Genomic DNA, 19,921 nt, shown 5'->3' with positions numbered 1-19,921 from the left:
GTCAAAAGTTTGAGGACACCTGCTTGAAACCAGGCGGATAACAAACTTAAGAGACTGACAGCACAGAAAGCTAAGTATAGCTCTCATCAAAACTTTATAGATAATTGTGTAGCGCATGCAGTACTTCCAACTGGTTTTAAGATAAACAACAACAAGTAGTTGTCATGCCGTCAAACACCTGTAAATACCTCCAATGTTTTGATTCAAACACAGGCTCCCTTGAGTATAGCTCTCAACAAAAATGTATAGATAATTGTATAGCGCATGCACTAGTTCAAACTCGTTTTAAGATAAACAATAACAAATAGTTGTCATGCCATCAAACACCTATATATAGTTGTGTAGCATTATAATATAATAATGTTCAATAAAACAAAAATATACAATAACAAAAAAGGCCATTTTAATCTAAATTCCACATTCCTATAGAAACAGCAGTTCAGCTCCTCAGAGGAGGCAAGTCTCTGTTGTAAACTCCTATCTGCTATTAACCACAGTACTAGCAGCAGCAGATCATGTGATCGACGCACAGGTTTTAATTGGAGGGGGCCAGAGAATTTTTTCATCAGAGGAGACAAACTTCTGGTACAAACTCCTATGTGCTATAATCACATACAGTACAGTGCTATCAATGGCAGATGACGTGATCTGATCCCTGGTTATAATAGGAGGAGCAACTCAAACCCTCCCTCCCCCTGCTGAAGCACTGCTTTACTTTAAAAAAGGAACCAGCATAATAAAATATGTTTCCTTGCTGCAATACTTATTACACAGAGACATATGATAATTCTGCAGGAGAGTTTGTTTCCTGTTTCATGTGGGCATCCAAAGTGAGCGTCATTGTTTCCTCAAATCCTCTCTCGAGCAGAATCAGGCACCAAAGTGATTCACAATTTTAGCAGACCTGAAAAAAGTCCCTGCTTAGCTTCGAGTTCCTTTTTCCGCTTCACTGATAGAGGATACCAAAAATATCAATGGTCATGTTTGAGAACGTCACCTGTGATTTGAGAAAATTCCATAAAAGATGAATTTCTATGACTCAGATTGTGTGTGGAGCCTGTAGTGAAAGCTCTAGACTCTTTGAGTACAGGCGAGATTAATGCTGCTTTTCCACTGCAGAACCGAGCCGGGGCTGTAGCGAGCCCTCATGGTGCAGTTAAGGAGAGCCTGGGTTGTTTTTCCACTGCAGAGCCGAGCCATCCTACTGACATCGCACGCAACCAAAGACAGCTGTTATTAATTATTGTTATTAATTTGTACACTTTGCCAAAAGATGCACAAACAAATGGTGTTAAAAAATTAATAGACCAAAGGTACAGCTGTATCTTGTATCGCTGTATTTTGTAAATATACTTAAGATTTTTTTTTTTATATATAATCAATACATTTTACTGATTATATCGACTTAATAAAGTGCAATTAGTTCTGTTGAAGGGGAAAAAAGAAGGTTTTAAAAATATGATTTGTCAAACACATCCTGTTGAAGGACAGTTGTTGTTTCTAGAGTTGCTTTTTGTTTAGGTTCTTAAAAAAAGAAGCTGCGCGAGCACAACAGTAGCCATATGAGAGCCGTAGTTGTATGTGTGAGAGCTGTAGTTGTATGTAGGAGAGCCGTAGTTTGTGTAGGAGAGCCGTAGTTGTGTGTAGGAGAGCTGTAGTTGTATGTGTGAGAGCCGTAGTTGTATGTGTGAGAGCCGTAGTTGTATGTAGGAGAGCCGTAGTTTGTTTAGGAGAGCCGTAGTTGTGTGTAGGAGAGCCGTAGTTGTATGTGTGAGAGCCGTAGTTGTATGTGTGAGAGCCGTAGTTGTATGTGTGAGAGCCGTAGTTGTATGTGTGAGAGCCGTAGTTGTATGTATGGTACAGCTGTGTTTTGCTTTACTATATTTTTGTAAATAAGTTTAGAATTTTTTTTATTTTCCACATTCCTTTTTCTTTATATTAATACAATAAAAGTCAAGGATGAGAAATGTGGTGAGTGTTGTGTTTTTGAGTGTGTGAGTTAAGTATAGGCCTACAGTACCTGAGGTTTATGTCAATTTGCTTCAAATCCTCAAAAATTCAGGCATAAGACTTTCTAATTTTTGACACATGACTCTAGATCTTCCCGAACACTTTTATCTGTGGAGTGTACCGATTAACACAACATAATGACGAAAATCCTTAACCCCGCCCCTGGCTCACAGCCGGATTCAGAAGTCTTGTGAGGCTGGAGTTTCACGGTTTGATTCTCGCTCAGCTCAACAAATATTCACCTCACGGGTCAGGCGTGCCAGTGGAGAAGGGGCATCATACCCAAACAGTGCATGCAGGGCTAGTAACTATTGTCTTCAAATCAGTTTCAACAGATTTGACACTTTGTGCCACCAATTCTCCAACTACATCACTTTTCAGCAACTTGCAGAACATGAACCAAATTCACTGATACGTTTTGCATTAAATATTTTTGTATTTCAATAATCCAGATAGCAATTACTATAGTCACGTAAATATAAATCGCATTAACAGTGTAATTACACAAGCGAATAAGCAGATAAAAGTATATTCAACACTTATCTGTTCATAGTCTCTCGTCTCAGGTCGGACGAAAGGAAAAATGATATTGAGATCATTAGGTTTGGGAGTAGAAACGCTAAAAGCTTTCAATTTTAAGTTTTATTTACAATTTATTTTTTATTTTGTTTATTTAGAATAGAACATCGTTAGAATGTCACCAGATTGTAGCTAAATTAGCTAGTCGCCAAACCTAGCGACAAATTCCCTAAATTGTCAATTGGCAAATTGATAACCAAAGTGTGATTTTGTGTAGAAAAAACAAAGGTCCTAAATGATTTAATTTACATTTAACAGAATGTTATATTTCACCAAAGTATTATGTATTTGGAGTACAATATCCTTTAACACCATTGTGAATTTAGCAGATTGTTGGTTGTTCTGCATAGGTTGATCACCATATTATTCAGTTTGTTGAATTGCTCAATTGTGCATTACTGTAAGAGCATTAATGATTATTATGTTAATTGAAAATGTGTATGGAGAAATAAATATATTCTTCGACGTTAATGTTTTTTTTGTTAATGAGACATTTGTTGTATGCAGAAATACATATATTGTTCGACATCAGTGTTTTTGTTAATGGAAAATGTGTATGCAGAAATAATTATATTCTTTGACATTAATGATTATTTTGTTAATTGACTATTTATATGCAGGAATAAATACATTCTTCGATGCTATATGTGCATTTACCAGTAAGCTTCGATAAATCATAAGGTTAACATGTAAATATCTGAAAAGCAATCTATTTCTTCATCATTTCGGACATTTACCACATTTGGTAAAAGCTGATATTTATCGGCAAAACTTAAGATTGACCAGATTCAGACATTTACCACAACATATGCAATAAAATGACAAGATCACATAATAATCAGTTCATATAATACCAGTTGCAAGTCTGTGTTCAGTAAAGATAGAGGTAGAGATGGAGTGAAAGAGTTCCGCAGAGTGAAAGAGAGAGAGAGAGAGAGAGAGAGAGAGAGAGAGAGAGAGAGAGAGAGAGAGAGAGAGAGAGAGAGAGAGAGAGAGAGAGAGAGAGAGAGAGAGAGAGAGAGAGAGAGAGAGAGAGAGAGAGAGGTTGAGCTGACCTGCAATGTTGGCAAACACACCTTGGCATTCCAGTATCACGATCTGCCTACGCAGTGAGTCAGCCTCCATGGGAGGCAAGGCGTGAGGGTTCCAGGTGTTGCTTCAAAGTGACAACGGGAGCTCCCAGCTTGCAAAGGGCAAGCCGTGGCAGGCAGTGGCCCTGTGAACAGACAGCTCACGCAGCCACAGTGCTGGCCTGGCAGCAAAGCAGAGAGAGACTCAGCTAATTCAACACAGGGTCCACACCAGAGAGAGACATACAAAGGAGTTTAGCTGCGAGGATTGCAGGCTTGGGTTACCTGTCTCATTGCAACCCATATAAACGATCAAAGTGAGGCGGGCAGGCAGGCAGGCAGGCATGGGAAATCACAGATCGGAAGCATGGATAACCATGATAAACTGTAAACACATAAGCATAGGGAAAGCAAATGTATTAGCAGAACTATTACTGCTATATTTCCCTGATTAATAGTAGTGATCTCTCTACAATACCATCAAGGATACAGAACGAGTTGCAGCAGCGATCCTGTTAGTGAGGCTCTTAAGGGTTAATGAACAGGATAATGGTTATTTTGGACACAATGTATATTTAAATAATCTTTTTTGAATGGGATTTTTTGAGGGTTGAAGGAACAGGAGAATGCTTTGGTGCCCCAGTCTGAATCCTTATCCAGTTTGCAATTTGAACACAAGTCATCACAACAAGAGTCTCAGCAGGGTTACCAGTCGCACAGCGGGAGGAACTAGGAACACAATCATCCACATTACACGATTACAAAACCGTTTATAGAAGAAGGAAGCCATGGAGGATAACATACACGATTACAAAACCGTTTATAGAAGAAGGAAGCCATGGAGGATAACATACACGATTACAAAACCGTTTATAGAAGAAGGAAGCCATGGAGGATAACAGCAGGGTTCCCAGTCGCACAGCGGGAGGAACTATAGAAGAAGGAAGCCATCCACATTACACGATTACAAAACCGTTTATAGAAGAAGGAAGCCATGGAGGATAACATACACGATTACAAAACCGTTTATAGAAGAAGGAAGCCATGGAGGATAACATACACGATTACAAAACCGTTTATAGAAGAAGGAAGCCATGGAAGATAACATACACGATTACAAAACCGTTTATAGAAGAAGGAAGCCAAGGAAGATAACATACACGATTACAAACCCGTTTATAGAAGAAGGAAGCCATGAAGGATAACATACACGATTACAAAGCCGTTTATAGAAGAAGGAAGCCAAGGAAGATAACATGCACGATTACAAACCCGTTTATAGAAGAAGGAAGCCAAGGAAGATAACATACACGATTACAAAACCGTTTATAGAAGAAGGAAGCCAAGGAAGATAACATACACGATTACAAAACCGTTTATAGAAGAAGGAAGCCATGGAGGATAACATACACGATTACAAACCCGTTTATAGAAGAAGGAAGCCAAGGAAGATAACATACACGATTACAAACCCGTTTATAGAAGAAGGAAGCCATGGAGGATAACATACACGATTACAAAACCGTTTATAGAAGAAGGAAGCCAAGGAGGATAACATACACGGTTACAAAACCGTTTATAGAAGAAGGAAGCCATGGAGGATAACATACACGATTACAAAACCGTTTATAGAAGAAGGAAGCCAAGGAAGATAACATACACGATTACAAAACCGTTTATATTAAAAGGAACTCACGGAAGATAACATACACGATTACAAACCCGTTTATAGAAGAAGGAAGCCATGGAGGATAACATACACGATTACAAAACGTTTATATTAAAAGGAACTCACGGAAGATAACATACATGATTACAAAACGTTTATATTAAAAGGAACTCACGGAAGATAACATGCACGATTACAAAACCGTTTATAGAAGAAGGAAGCCATGGAGGATAACATACACGATTACAAAACCGTTTATATAATTAAGTTTATTTTTCTGTGTTATTTTCAGCTTCTCTCCCCTAAAAAATATGCTTTAATCTCCATATGGTATATGATATAGTACCTGTGTGTGTGTGTATGCAGTGCTCACCGTTACAACGCGCCTCGTTATAGTGCAGAATCGATTATAGCACGGTAGGGTCGTGGCTCCCGTTTGCGCCATAATGCCATTACAGTAGCCCTTTTATACTCGTTATAAGGCAGAATACAAATAGCACCATCTTGTAACTATGGCTCCCCACTATAACGTTATAAAGGGTGAGCGCTGTATATCTCCAGTGCTCCCTCGCTATAACGCGGGTATCGGGGGCCACACAATATGTGCGTTATAACTGAAGAGAGCTATAAACGGGGGAGGGACTGGGGGGAGCCACGGGACACATAACAACACACATCTGACTGAAATACAAAATAAAATAACTCTATAATGCACATATAGTGCAGCAAAAATGTAACTAACCGTGAATTAACCATGCATAAAGCACCATGTAATCAATGCTATATTTTTTACCAAAAAAAAAAAAAAAGGATAACATTCCCACTCGTGGATCATTTTAATTAGCACTTTTTAAACTCTAAATAGCCTGCCTAAATGGCCGTCAGCAGTTCAGTTCGAAGCGACAGAAAAACTAACCAATTGCGAGAAGGTGAGCGGGTCGGGAGAGGGGGAGAGGGGGAGAGGGAATGGGCTCGCCACAGTTTCGGCTGTCGGAGCGGGGCTGAAGCTTTTCGTCTCCCGGAGAAAGCCGCAGCTCCTCTCGCAGCAAAAAAGTACATACATTAGGAAAGATAACCACATAACAGGCCTAATAGTTATTTAGTTTTAAAACTGATGCTGAATAAGATGTCTGTGTTATAACGTGCCAGTGCTGCTTTCCTTCAGTTCAGATACTGTATCAAAAGGGAGAGACAGAAACGGAAGTTAGAGTTGTTTACAGTTTGAACACTATACTGTATTTACTGTAGAAATACTGCATGAATCACTAGTACAGGGAATTGGGGGACATGCTGTAGGAGTGTTATAGCCGAGGCACGTTATAACCAAGAGCCTTATAGCGAGGGCGCACTGTATATAAACCTATTCAAATAAGCTGGACAGCAAAGCTGTTTACTGGCTGAAAAACACTGTTTTTAAAGATGCAAACAAAAAGGCTTTACTCAGTACAGTATGATTGTACACACCATCGATCGGGCTCTCCACACAGCAGCAGCCCTGAGCAGACTGACTGCTTTCCTTAAATACCCTGCACCTGGCTCTGTTTTACAGTGATAGCCATATATATGACTGTGTGGTATTTTTGTGTATTTTTTGTGAAATGTACACATGATTCCAAGTTTACTGTTATGATTTATAGTTTTACTGTAATCCGATGATGGTACATCATATAATATATAGTATGCTTGTTTTTGCTCTTAGTCTGTAGGGTTACCAGAACTTTCCCTGTGTAATGAAACCTCTGCACTGCACATAAACACTTCAGATGAAAGGAATAAAAGGGAAAGTTTGAGCAACAATCACAACAGAGGAGGGGAAACCCAAAGTGAAGGAGAAGGAGCGCAAATAAAAACTCTAGATAGATGAGTAGAAAACAAAGGCAAAGGATGGAGGAAGTCCCTTTATTAGCTGGCTTTGTTTACAACTGCAGTCTTGACTTCCTGTTTAGATGTGCTTTCGTTTTATTGCAGCGCTCTTGGTTTGTGTCCCAGCTTTAATAGCCCATGTTCAGTAAGTGTAACCTGGGTCTGCCCCCAGCCTCTGCTCTGCTGTACAGAAGACCGAGCTGCTGCAGCAAGAAGAACAAAAGAAAAGAAAAGTGAGCTGTTAGCTGTCACAGTCTACACAGCTGAGTGCTTTTTACAGTGAAATGTACCATTAACCCTTTGTGGTCCATTTATTCAGCACTTGTCAGGCACGTCAGGTCCAATTTATTTTCACACATGCTGTTTAAAATATATATTTTTTCAGAGTAAAACAGGTTTAAAAGGAACTGCATGGCAAAAGGACACTCAGTGTTGCATCTCCAGCCAAGCCCCACCCCTTTTTCGCTGTATTTTTCACATACCTCTTTATAGACGTGCATACTGATAAATCCTCTCCTGATCACTCATTTTAGCACCAAACTCCTGAACAATGCAATCCAAGTCATTATTTTATTACTTCAAAAGCTCTACAAGTGTTCATGATATTTTTTGAGCGCTGGACGCGGAAGCAGCTATCTCTTTTGTTATGTGTCTGTGTTATCTCTGTGGTGCAGGGGCTATCTGTACAGCTCAGCTATGCCCTTTAAAAAAATAAAATAAAATAATTCAACTTCATTCAGCTCCTATCGGTCTCACTCGGCCATTTAAGTTCCAGAGAAAAAAACAACTAGAGACCTGTGCTTGACGTCTTTTTGATGATGTCGGACTGGAAAGGGAAAATTGTAACGTCGGACCTGGTCCGACATACGACTGCAAAGGGTTAAAGCTGTCGGTGCAGGTACTTCATAAGCCTTTTGAATTTCCTAACATTTTATTATTGCAATATGCAGTAACATGTTTCTGATCTGACTGAAGACCATGCATGTGTCTCAGATCGGATTGACACTTTAAATTCTATTCCTGTAATTGAAGCTGATTTTTGCACTAATTTGAGAGAGCATGTATTTGCACTGACTCCTTCATATTTTCAGTGACACACCCAACCCAGTCCGCCTTTGTAAAGTTCTCCTCCAGTGTCTTCCACACACCCTGTACTATTGCACTATGAGGCCTTATCCACACCCTGCATCTTTTGGGCGGCAACTTCACCAAAGGCAAAAAAGCCAATGATACATTCACACAGACAGTTTCTGACAGAAAGGGGGTGATTCACAAAGCAGATATTGTCCTCCCCATCTTGAAGACTGGCTCAGCGCATATTTGTGGCTGTGCAGGAATTTGATAAAAATCTAAGCGCTGTTGAGACGGCTCAGAGCAGCAGCGAGTCAGCCTTTGCGCTGCTTGCAGGTGCACCGTCTGTTCCCAGGAGTGTGCAATCACTCTGATCATCCAGTCACAGCAGAGGAGCTGCTCAAGTCTGCACCAGGTCTCAGGTGCCTGTCCTTGCAAGGGCATTTGCACTATAGCTGTCCTTTTATATTCTAATGGGATTGACCAATAACAATACTGTTCCAAATAAACTTAAAATAACACTCCACATACCAGGTGCTTTAAATTATTAATTAACTGGCTTCTCTATATGGCCTAATTTATTTTATATATACCCCAGGTCCTGGTCAGAAGGTGCCACATGGTAAAATAATGACCCCTGTGTCAGCCAGTCCATTCATCTGATTGGGCCACACATCAGGGAGCAGCTGTGGCTCTGTACCCCTAAACCACTCTGCAGGGCAGGAACATTAAAACACCTAACGTATCTTTCCAATGTCAGTCTGTCTCTCTGTGTGGCTGCAACCAGTTTTGAAGCTTTTGCCCACCAAGCAGGACTTGATTCTCAGTGAGCAGTGAATCCTGTATAAGATCTTGATTCTCAATGAGCAGTGAATCCTCTATAACTCTTGATTCTCAATGAGCAGTGAATCCTCTATAACTCTTGATTCTCAATGAGCAGTGAATCCTCTATAACTCTTGATTCTCAATGAGCAGTGAATCCTCTATAACTCTTGATTCTCAATGAGCAGTGAATCCTCTATAGCTCTTGATTCTCAGTGAGCAGTGAATCCTCTATAGCTCTTGATTCTCAGTGAGCAGTGAATCCTCTATATCCTCAGTGAGCAGTGAATCCTCTATAGCTCTTGATTCTCAGTGAGCAGTCCTTATAAGATCTTGATTCTCAGTGAGCAGTGAATCCTCTATAACTCTTGATTCTCAGTGAGCAGTGAATCCTCTATTGCTCTTGATTCTCAGTGAGCAGTGAATCCTGTATAAGATTCTCAGTGAGCAGTGAATCCTCATATGATTCTCAGCAGTGAATCCTCTATAACTCTTGATTCTCAATGAGCAGTGAATCCTCTATAGCTCTTGATTCTCAGTGAGCAGTGAATCCTCTATAGCTCTTGATTCTCAGTGAGCAGTGAATCCTCTATAAGATCTTGATTCTCAGTGAGCAGTGAATCCTCTATAGCTCTTGATTCTCAGTGAGCAGTGAATCCTCTATAGCTCTTGATTCTCAGTGAGCAGTGAATCCTCTATAACTCTTGATTCTCAATGAGCAGTGAATCCTGTATAAGATCTTGATTCTCAATGAGCAGTGAATCCTCTATAGCTCTTGATTCTCAGTGAGAAGTGAATCCTGTATAAGATCTTTTTTTCTCATGAGCAGTGAATCCTCTATGATTCTCAGTGAGCAGTGAATCCTGTATAAGATCTCGATTCTCATAGTGAGCAGTGAATCCTCTATAACTCTTGATTCTCAGTGAGCAGTGAATCCTCTATAGCTCTTGATTCTCAGTGAGCAGTGAATCCTCTATAGCTCTTGATTCTCCTGTATAAGATCTTGATTCTCAGTGAGCAGAGCTCTCTTGCTGGGTGTTCTTACCACATCCCTATCCTATCCTATCCTGAATCATTGTTTTTGTTTTCAAGTTTTGAGATCAACCAGCTAATAGGGAATGTTTAATGGCCTCCTTGTCTTATGTTATGATCACAGGCCTCGTAATGTGAATCTGTTTCCCAAAACAACAGAGCCAGCAAAGATCTGATCATTGGGATCAAAGGTGTTACAAACCTTGTATTGTATTGTACTCTGTTGTATTGTACTAACATCAAACAGCTCAATTAGACTGTACTACACCTTGCTTCAGAGCCACACCTATGTGATCTATTACATTTGCGTGCAATTTAATAAATAGCCTTGTGTACAGTACAAGGACACCGCCGCGTGACAGGGCGGTCTGGTCAAGGTACATTTCCTCTTCATGTGTGAGTGCAGGAGCCTGAAGTCATTCCTTCTGAAACTGAGTTGTACTTTCTTACAGTACCTCTAATCCAATCAGCTTTCTGCATTGTACATTCCGTTTCTATAGATTAATCAGGCAAACACTGCAACAAGTCAGTGATACTTTAAAGCTGTATGCTATGTACATTATTTTTTTTTCTTACTAGACAATGTCTTCAAGGTCAAAACATATTACTGGATGCAATGCATGTCAGTCAATAGAGGAAGCAGCTGGTTGGTTATTGACAGGAAATAATATATTGAAGGGGTGGGGAAAATCTCGTTCTCCAGGTGAAATGACCAAAGAAGTGCAAGACTACCTAAGAGTAAGGCTCTCAAACTTGCTTGCTATAGCAGGGATCTCTTCCAAGCAGCCTGCATGTAGCTAATGCAACCGATAGATGATTCACAGGAACAGCAACCAAAAACGGGAGTTTAAAGACATGTTGATGAAACAGTTAATCTTTCCCCGATCACGCTGCAATGAACTGCTGCATGTTTTAGAATGGATCTCAATCGCAGTGCCCTTTGCAATCAGAACGGAATGTCTATATACATACTGCTTTGAAGAAAATGGCACTATCATGGTAATGGTCTGGGGATGTTACTGGCATACTCCAGAATGGGAGATCAAGGAGCTCTTGCTCAGGCACATGATGTCATACGTACTAGAGATTCCCAGAAGTGGCGTTAATGGACCAAAGCTATGTTCACGTTGGTGCCTGTTTAATGAGTGTCAAAACAGCACAGGCCATTTAAAAGCAATGACATTTACCCTACCTTTCTTTATCCCCTTTTGAATATGTATCACTTATGACTGTATTGTCTATGTTGCTCCACTCTTCTAGGAATTGCAGTTGCACTACTGTCAGATGTGGGTAATAAATAATCAATATATTACAATAAAAGTGGAATTAAGAAAAATAAAGGGCTATATTGAAAAATACTTTTAAACGAATAATTAACGAGACTTGAAATTTCATAGGGGTTTATCATCATCAGGACTGTCTTGAGAGATATATATTGCAACTGGAAAAAAAAACTAAATTTTGCAACATTTTGCTGCTCCACTTACACTGTAGGTTCTAATTTTGTAATATGATCCCACAAGAGTGCTCTGATCATGGTAACATGGGGCAGTGTGCAACGCAGTATTAGCAGCAAGTCACATTCAAATCATTTTGCAAGAGAAGATAGAAAGCGGCGTGCTATATTAGCAGGGGTGCACTGCTCCAACCAGACCACTCAATTCATTATCAGATTCCTCATCAGTCTGTCAGGCCCTCCCCAACTCATTACACTGCTTCCTATGACACTGGCAGGACTGATCTCTTTCATCTCCACAGGAATGTGGACTGAAACGGCTCTATCCAGAAGAGCAGCCTGAAAACACAGAACAGCAGAAGCGGTGGCAGAGAATAGGGTTGGGGGCAGCCTTCTCAATGCATGGGCTAATCTCCACACGGAGGAGGTGGGATTTACAACAAGTGCAGCTCCACTTGCAATGAGCGTGACCCCACAGTGTTGAGGGCATGTTGCTGTTCTTCAGTGAAGTAATGGGCTCTGCATCGTCTGTGGTCCTGCTGGACCCAACCTGATTGTCAGGTGGCTTCATCATGAAGAAATTTGGGAATTTATAGTTAGATAATTGAATGACTGGGAGTGTGGAAGTCTCTTAACTGCAAGGTGATGAACAGTGGGCACATTAAGCAGTAAGTGTAACACATTAATAGCCATCAAGCAATATTTACTGCCCACCCCCCCCATTACGGATATTTGTTTAGAAATGTTGCCAACAGTGTCAGAGGGATTCTCTGTACATATAGCTATCCTGTACAATATTACAAACCAAGGCAGCATCCTCTTGTGTCTTTACCAGCTAGAATCAATCAATGGAATATCCCTGTGTGAATGCAGTTTGTTTTTTTTTGCCGGCATGCCTTTATAAGCCAATGGAATCTGGTATTCCAGAATTCTGGTTTTGTTGTTGCGCAAGGAGAGCAACCATCTTTTTTATTTTAGTTCAGTCAGCTCTAATATAGAGTATATATTCTTTATGTTAACAGAAAACCACATGTTAGCTCTTTTGCTACACTGGTATATTATTGTAAAGCAAGAAACATTAAGATCTACATTTCATATATGCATCTTTAAGATCAGAGGTGCACTGTCCGCTAAATTCATAATAATTCTGTTGGGTCATGTCTGTTACTGTTGTGGTAATATTGGTGCGAAATGAATCACTCAGCCTGTAGTGGGAGGGGTGAATGAATGGTGCTTGAGTAATACCTTTAGTGTTATGTGTCATGTAATGCCCATGTGCTGTATAATGTGCTGTAATGCATGACTATGGAAAACCTGGTTCAAGGGGTATTAAAGCCATGGGTTCCTGTGCTCATGCTGGTGTCTGCAGGACTGAATGTTTGCACATGATCAGCTGAACCAGCAATCAGTCAGAACACTGTATTTACATTCTCAGGAGAGGTCAGCTCTGTAGGACACTGCGGTCAGCCTGCAGCAGAAGCAATAACAGCAAAAGCAGCAGCAGCAGTGACCACACGACACAGGTGCTGAATGGATAAATAGGGTGTTCTTTAAAAAAGCATAGGTAAGCATTGCAAAAAAAACATGCCAGACCATGGTAGGCTATATAACCATGGGAAAACTGCAACATTACAGTGCAGATCTACTGTGATAAGCTTTTAGAAGTTAAGGGTATATACAAATACACATGTATAGCTCATCTGCTTGATGCAGGGGCTTGTAAATAGTTTTACGAAGTTTGTCATGTTTCTTTAGAATTGTATTTCAGGAGTAAATGGCTTTGACACTCTGATCCAATGTTTTGATCATTCCATTTTACTGCTCAGTCTGCACCTGTGTATGGAGAAGAGCTACTTTACTTTTCAAAATTAGAACAGACTCATCTTGGTGGTCTTTTAGTGTGCAAACGTTTGGGGTCACTGAGTTCAAAGCCCAGCATCACAATCACCCTCTCTCTGCAAAGTGCAACTGTGGACAGGCAGCAGCAAAGCACAGCAATCAATAATACAATACTGAACTAAACTACAGTGCTGTGTACTGGGAACCAGTAAAACAACGCTTAACTAAACTACAGTGCTGTGTACTGGGAACCAGTAAAACAATGCTTAACTAAACTACAGTGCTGTGTACTGGGAACCAGTAAAACAATGCTTAACTAAACTACAGTGCTGTGTACTGGGAACCAGTAAAACAATGCTTAACTAAACTACAGTGCTGTGTACTGGGAACCAGTAAAACAACGCTTAACTAAACTACAGTGCTGTGTACTGGGAACCAATAAAACAATGCTTAACTAAACTACAGTGCTGTGTACTGGGAACCAGTAAAACAATGCTTAACTAAACTACAGTGCTGTGTACTGGGAACCAGTAAAACAATGCTTAACTAAACTACAGTGCTGTGTACTGGGAACCAATAAAACAATGCTTAACTAAACTATAGTGCTGTTTACTGGGAACCAATAAAACAATGCTTAACTAAACTACAGTGCTGTGTACTGGGAACCAGTAAAACAACACTTAACTAAACTACAGTGCTGTGTACTGGGAACCAATAAAACAATGCTTAACCAAACTACAGTGCTGTGTACTGGAAACCAGTAAAACAATGCTTAACTAAACCACAGTGCTGTGTACTGGGAAACAGTAAGAACATTCTAAACAATCTAGTTCAGTTCAATTAGACACTATTCAATTAAACTAACTGATTTATATTTAACTAGGATGATAACCCCATTGACATCTACATTCATCTTCATAGGGGGGGTCTGGAAGACCGCAGTAGCAGCAACAGGACACAATCAAACTCTAATACAAAGAAGCAGCTCTTCACAGAGAGATACTTCACAAAGGGCATTTATACATAAGGCATTACTTCTTTTTTCATTACAGCACACAAATGGAACGAGGAAACAACTACTAAATAAAAACCTAAAACCTACAATAAATTGACATGAAGAAGAAATAGCTTGAGTCCCTCATTAAGCCTGTTACAGTGCATGAATGAAGTGAACCCTCGCAGCCTAAACTACAAAATCCTGGCTTTAAACAGGGGTTCAGGTTCACAGATCACACACTGCCATGATCTAATGGAAACAAGTTCTTGGAGTCTGTGTTGCTCAGTAAACAGCCATCTTCCAAGAGTAACATGAAATCACCCCTTGGCTACTGCTGTAGAAAAAAAAAGAGACTGAATCTTTCTTTCTTTCTTTCTTTCTTTCTTTCTTTCTTTCTTTCTTTCTTTCTTTCTTTCTTTCTTGATAGGGCTGCTTCACAGTACATGCTATGCTGCTCAACTGCTGCAGATGGTGGAATGCTGCTCTGATAGGCAGGGTCTGAATGTTGTTGAGATACAGCTAGAACGGGAATGCTGCTCTGATAGGCAGGGTCTCTGTATTGTTGAGATACAGCTAGAACTGGAATGCTGCTCTGATAGGCAGGGTCTCTGTGTTGTTGAGATACAGCTAGAACAGGAATGCTGCTCTGATAGACAGGGTCTCTGTGTTGCTGAGATACAGCTAGAACTGGAATGCTGCTCTGATAGGCAGGGTCTCTGTGTTGTTGAGATACAGCTAGAACGGGAATGCTGCTCTGATAGGCAGGGTCTCTGTGTTGTTGAGATATAGCTAGAACTGGAATGCTGCTCTGATAGGCAGGGTCTCTGTGTTGTTGAGATACAGCTAGAACTGGAATGCTGCTCTGATAGGCAGGGTCTCTGTGTTGTTGAGATACAGCTAGAACGGGAATGCTGCTCTGATTGGCAGGGTCTCTGTGTTGTTGAGATACAGCTAGAACGGGAATGCTGCTGTGATAGACAGGGTCTCTGTGTTGTTGAGATACAGCTAGAACGGGAATTCTGCTCTGATAGGCAGGGTCTCTGTGTTGTTCAGATACAGCTAGAACGGGAATGCTACTCTGATAGACAGGGTCTCTGTGTTGTTGAGATACAGCTAGAGCTGAAATGCTGCTGTGATAGGCAGGGTCTCTGCATTGTTGAGATACAGAGCTAGAACGGGAATGCTGCTTATCAACAGTGTCTGGGGATGCCAGCAAGACGCTATAAAAACAGAACACAAGCAGCTGTCCATTCAGATCCCAGAGATCCTCCTTTAAAACAGGACAAGTTGTGGAAGAACAAACCGCCTTCTAAAACAGTTTTTTAAGAGGTGCGCTGTGCTCAGAACCTATAACAACTGGAACATGTTTAGGTTTCTATGAACCGCTGCCTCGTGGTGACCATCTCTAATTTAATAACAGAAACTTGTGCTGATGGAACAGGTTTTCCACTGCTGCAGCATGTCTCTTCCTATAATGGTTTTCTTGGAAACAGCTGAGATATTCTATCTTAAATCAAACCACAAGCACAGCTCCAGTGCCTGTAGACCAACGGCTATTAGGCGAAGGCAGGAGGATGGTTACTTTGCTAACAAATTCCAGAGTTCAATAAACATTTTGTTATAGGAGGTGATGCAACCGGTTTGTGTGTGTGTGTGTGTGTGTGTGTGTGTGTGTGTGTGTGTGTGTGTGTGTGTGTGTGTGTGTGTGTATGTGTGAGTGAGTGTGTGTGTGAGTGTGACAGCACTGCAGAATTCTAGGGTTTCTCTTTGCAGTTCTGTTTGTTCATTACCCTGGGGATGCCTGTTTATAGACACAGCCCCTCTTTAACCAGAACTCCAGGGTTTGCATCAGCAAGCTGATTCCTAGAGGTCTGTCAAAGAGGAAGACTAGCTTCTGAGAATGGGCATACATCAGACTGGCCTCCTAATAATGACTTCTAGTCATACATTATTGTTTTGAAATTGCCTGGTAATTAAAGTAGTAGGCTTTCTTTCTAATTGCAGTGCTCTTGGAATATAAATCTTTCCAAAAAATATAATAACCAGTTTGGAGTGTGGCGGATAATTACAGCCCACAATATTGCTCGCACTTTTTTGAGGCAGACAAGATAAACCCTGTATTAATCTTGGAACTGGCTCTTGCAGACTGCTTAAGTCATGATGTGCAGAATTCCTCTTTTTTTAAATGTATTTTGTAATTCCTTCAACAAATGTATTTAGTCACTAAAGTGCAGCTAAGATGGTCCCATTAATCTCAGCTCATGTTAGATCATGCTGTGCAATAGTTAGCCAGTCTGGCAAATGTAATTGACAATGTGGGACCACACAGAAAAATCAACAACCAAACTGTAAACTCAAGCCCAGGATCTCCTGGTATAGCCACACCTCCCGGGAATACTTGATGCAGCTCTGTCTCCTTCTAAAGTAATATAAGTTCAGTTGAGATTTCCAATGGGCTCTTTCCATAGGCCCCATATGGAAGTATACTATTTTCTCATGCATAGTTTTCCATGTTTACACTATGCATTTGTCTGCAGTTTTCCATTGTTTTTAGTAAATACTTAAATCTAAAAATGAAAACTACAGTGGACGCCAGTCGTTGTCTTCAATAAGAACCCCTTGGTAGGCTAGATACGGGTATGCCTAAGAGAGAGAGAGAGAGACTCCTCCAGCCCTTGATATCGGTCTGCTTAAGAGAGAGAGACTCCTCCAGCCCTTGATACAGGTCTGCTTAAGAGAGAGAGACTCCTCCAGCCCTTGATATAGGTCCTTGATACAGGTCTGCTTAAAAGAGAGAGACTCCTCCAGCCCTTGATATCGGTCTGCTTAAGAGAGAGAGACTCCTCCAGCCCTTGATACAGATCTGCTTAAAAGAGAGAGACTCCTCCAGCCCTTGATATCGGTCTGCTTAAGAGAGAGAGACTCCTCCAGCCCTTGATACAGGTCTGCTTAAAAGAGAGAGACTCCTCCAGCCCTTGATATCGGTCTGCTTAAGAGAGAGAGACTCCTCCAGCCCTTGATACAGATCTGCTTAAAAGAGAGAGACTCCTCCAGCCCTTGATATCAGTCTGCTTAAGAGAGAGAGACTCCTCCAGCCCTTGATACAGGTCTGCTTAAGAGAGAGAGACTCCTCCAGCCCTTGATATCGGTCTGCTTAAGAGAGAGAGACTCCTCCGATCCTTGATATCAGTTTGCTTAAGAGAGTCTCCTCCAGTCAAGCTGGATAGGGGCTACCTCATAGAGAAGACTTAATGAAAAAAGGGGGCCTTTGGTGAAAGCTGAAAATAAAAAACAACATCAAGCACATTGGTGTGCTTTGTGGTGGGGGTTGTGCTTGGGTTATGTAGCTAAACGACTCAAACACAGGCCATCATCTAAAATGAATAACGCTAAACTATGATTCATTAGCCTCTGTGTGTGTGTCTGCTTATAGCCTTTGTGTGTGTGTGTGTGTGTGTCTGCTTATAGCCTCTGTGTGTGTGTCTGCTTACAGCCTTTGTGTGTGTGTGTGTGTCTGCTTATAGCCTTTGTGTGTGTGTGTGTGTCTGCTTATAGCCTTTGTGTGTGTGTTTTGATTAGCCTTTTGGAAACTGGTCTTGTTTGCATTTCAGTTTGTTTAGTTTCAGGAAATGCTTCATTCTCAATGAATACGTTTACCCAACTAAACCAAAACTATGTGATCTGTGCCTTCAGTTTCAGGGAAGGATCTTGTAAATCTATGTAGATTATGAGTCATGAATGCCACATTATAATTCCATGTTCCACATGACACACTGTGGAACCTCATGTCTGTGTCATTAAAATGCTGATATAGGAGAAAGTCTCTAAAACACACTGCTTTTGTGAGAAAATTAAAAACAAAAAAACAGCTGGTTTGAAAAATCTAGATCAAGTACTGAATTGTTATATTATTATCCCTATTTCCGTAATTATTAAACTGAAAAAAAATTAGCCAGTGCAGTTGGTTTAGTGTTTCCCAATTGCTCAGAAGTGATTGAAATGTATTAATTAATCTGCAAATGAATGTATTGTTTTGTAAAACAGAGACCTAAAGCACTCCGATTCAATGGTGTTCCTACTGGGTAATCTGCAAGCCTTTGTTTCCTCGAATCATTGTCTATAGAACTTTATTTTCTCATCTTCCCACAGTAGCTTCTGCAGCTGATCCAGGCTGATCCAGGCTTAAAAAACAGGATGGTTTTCTAAAATTGGACCTCATCCTGAAACCAGAATGCATCTCTGGAGTGACCAGCAACAAGAGCTCCCTGTTGAAATGAATGGAGACGAATAAAAAGGCAATAGGGTTAACATGCCTCCGAGGACTCCATTCTGCGGCTCTTCATTGGGAGAATAGTAAGTTGAGTAATGCACTGTGTTTCAAGACTATAGCTGTCTTCCATGGCTTAGTTAATTAACACACAAAATAGGCTCTGAATGCAACAACAATGGAGCTCACAAGAGGTTATTATACAGGGTATTGTAATGCTTGAGCCTGTGCACTCCACTGCTTCGACTAAAGGCAGCTTCAGATCCACAAATCCAAGCCACTGTTAACCAATCCTGCACATTCCACAGCTTTTAAATGCAGCAGGGGAGGGGGGTAGGGGGGGGGCGGTCCCCACCCCCCCCGGGTTCCATTTTTTGACTGGGGCGATCGGGTAAAAGCGATTAATTGCAACCATTGTACGACTACGTACAGCACTATCAAGAAAAAAAAAAAAATTATATATATATATATATATAAAATATAAAAAAAATATATATATATATATATATATATATATATATATATATATATATATATATATATATATATTATATATATATATATATATTATATATAGTACATTTCTTTAAATATAACGGATTCATAGTGTAAGGATTATTGCCCACATTGTCAAATACGTACAGCAACACAGCAACAACGATCCATGATGTGGTACGGAACAGCAAAGCTGGAGCACTTGTTATGTTTTCTTTTTCTCTCTCTTCCTGCAGTGATTTAGAGGACAGATCTCAAACCCCAGTGCAGCAGAGGTATACAGGTGCGTTATTTAAAGAGCAGTAGCAGCACGTGGGGACGGGCAACGCTATATTTATCAGAACCCTGCTACTTCCTCTTTAATACCTCTATCTTTTTTATATTCTAAGGTGCAGGCCTGCCAAACAAAGTGCAGCACATAAAAAGGGTATTGTACATGTGGAACTGCTGAAAAACAATTGCCAAACTGACTTGAAATGTAGCTGCTTTCCTGGTTTGAGCATGAGCAATCATTAATTACAGCTACTGTAATGCACCTGTGCAAGACATCGGCAGTTTCAAAGTTACTAATGATGCTTATTTGTGCTTTTTCATACCTTGTACTGTCCCAAAAATGCCGCAGCAATTTCTGCTGACTCCTTCAAATGGGGTTTCCAGTAAAGGTAAACCCCGAGGACCAATAAACCCCCAATGCAGCCGGGTGATATTTCAAATGACTTTTAACAGGTTTAACCATTAAATCAGCGCTGAC

This window comes from Polyodon spathula, chromosome 39 (assembly GCF_017654505.1).
Source record: "Polyodon spathula isolate WHYD16114869_AA chromosome 39, ASM1765450v1, whole genome shotgun sequence".
NCBI lineage: Eukaryota > Metazoa > Chordata > Actinopteri > Acipenseriformes > Polyodontidae > Polyodon > Polyodon spathula.
The sequence above is the reverse complement of the archived record's forward strand: the minus strand, read 5'-3'. Positions refer to the sequence as shown.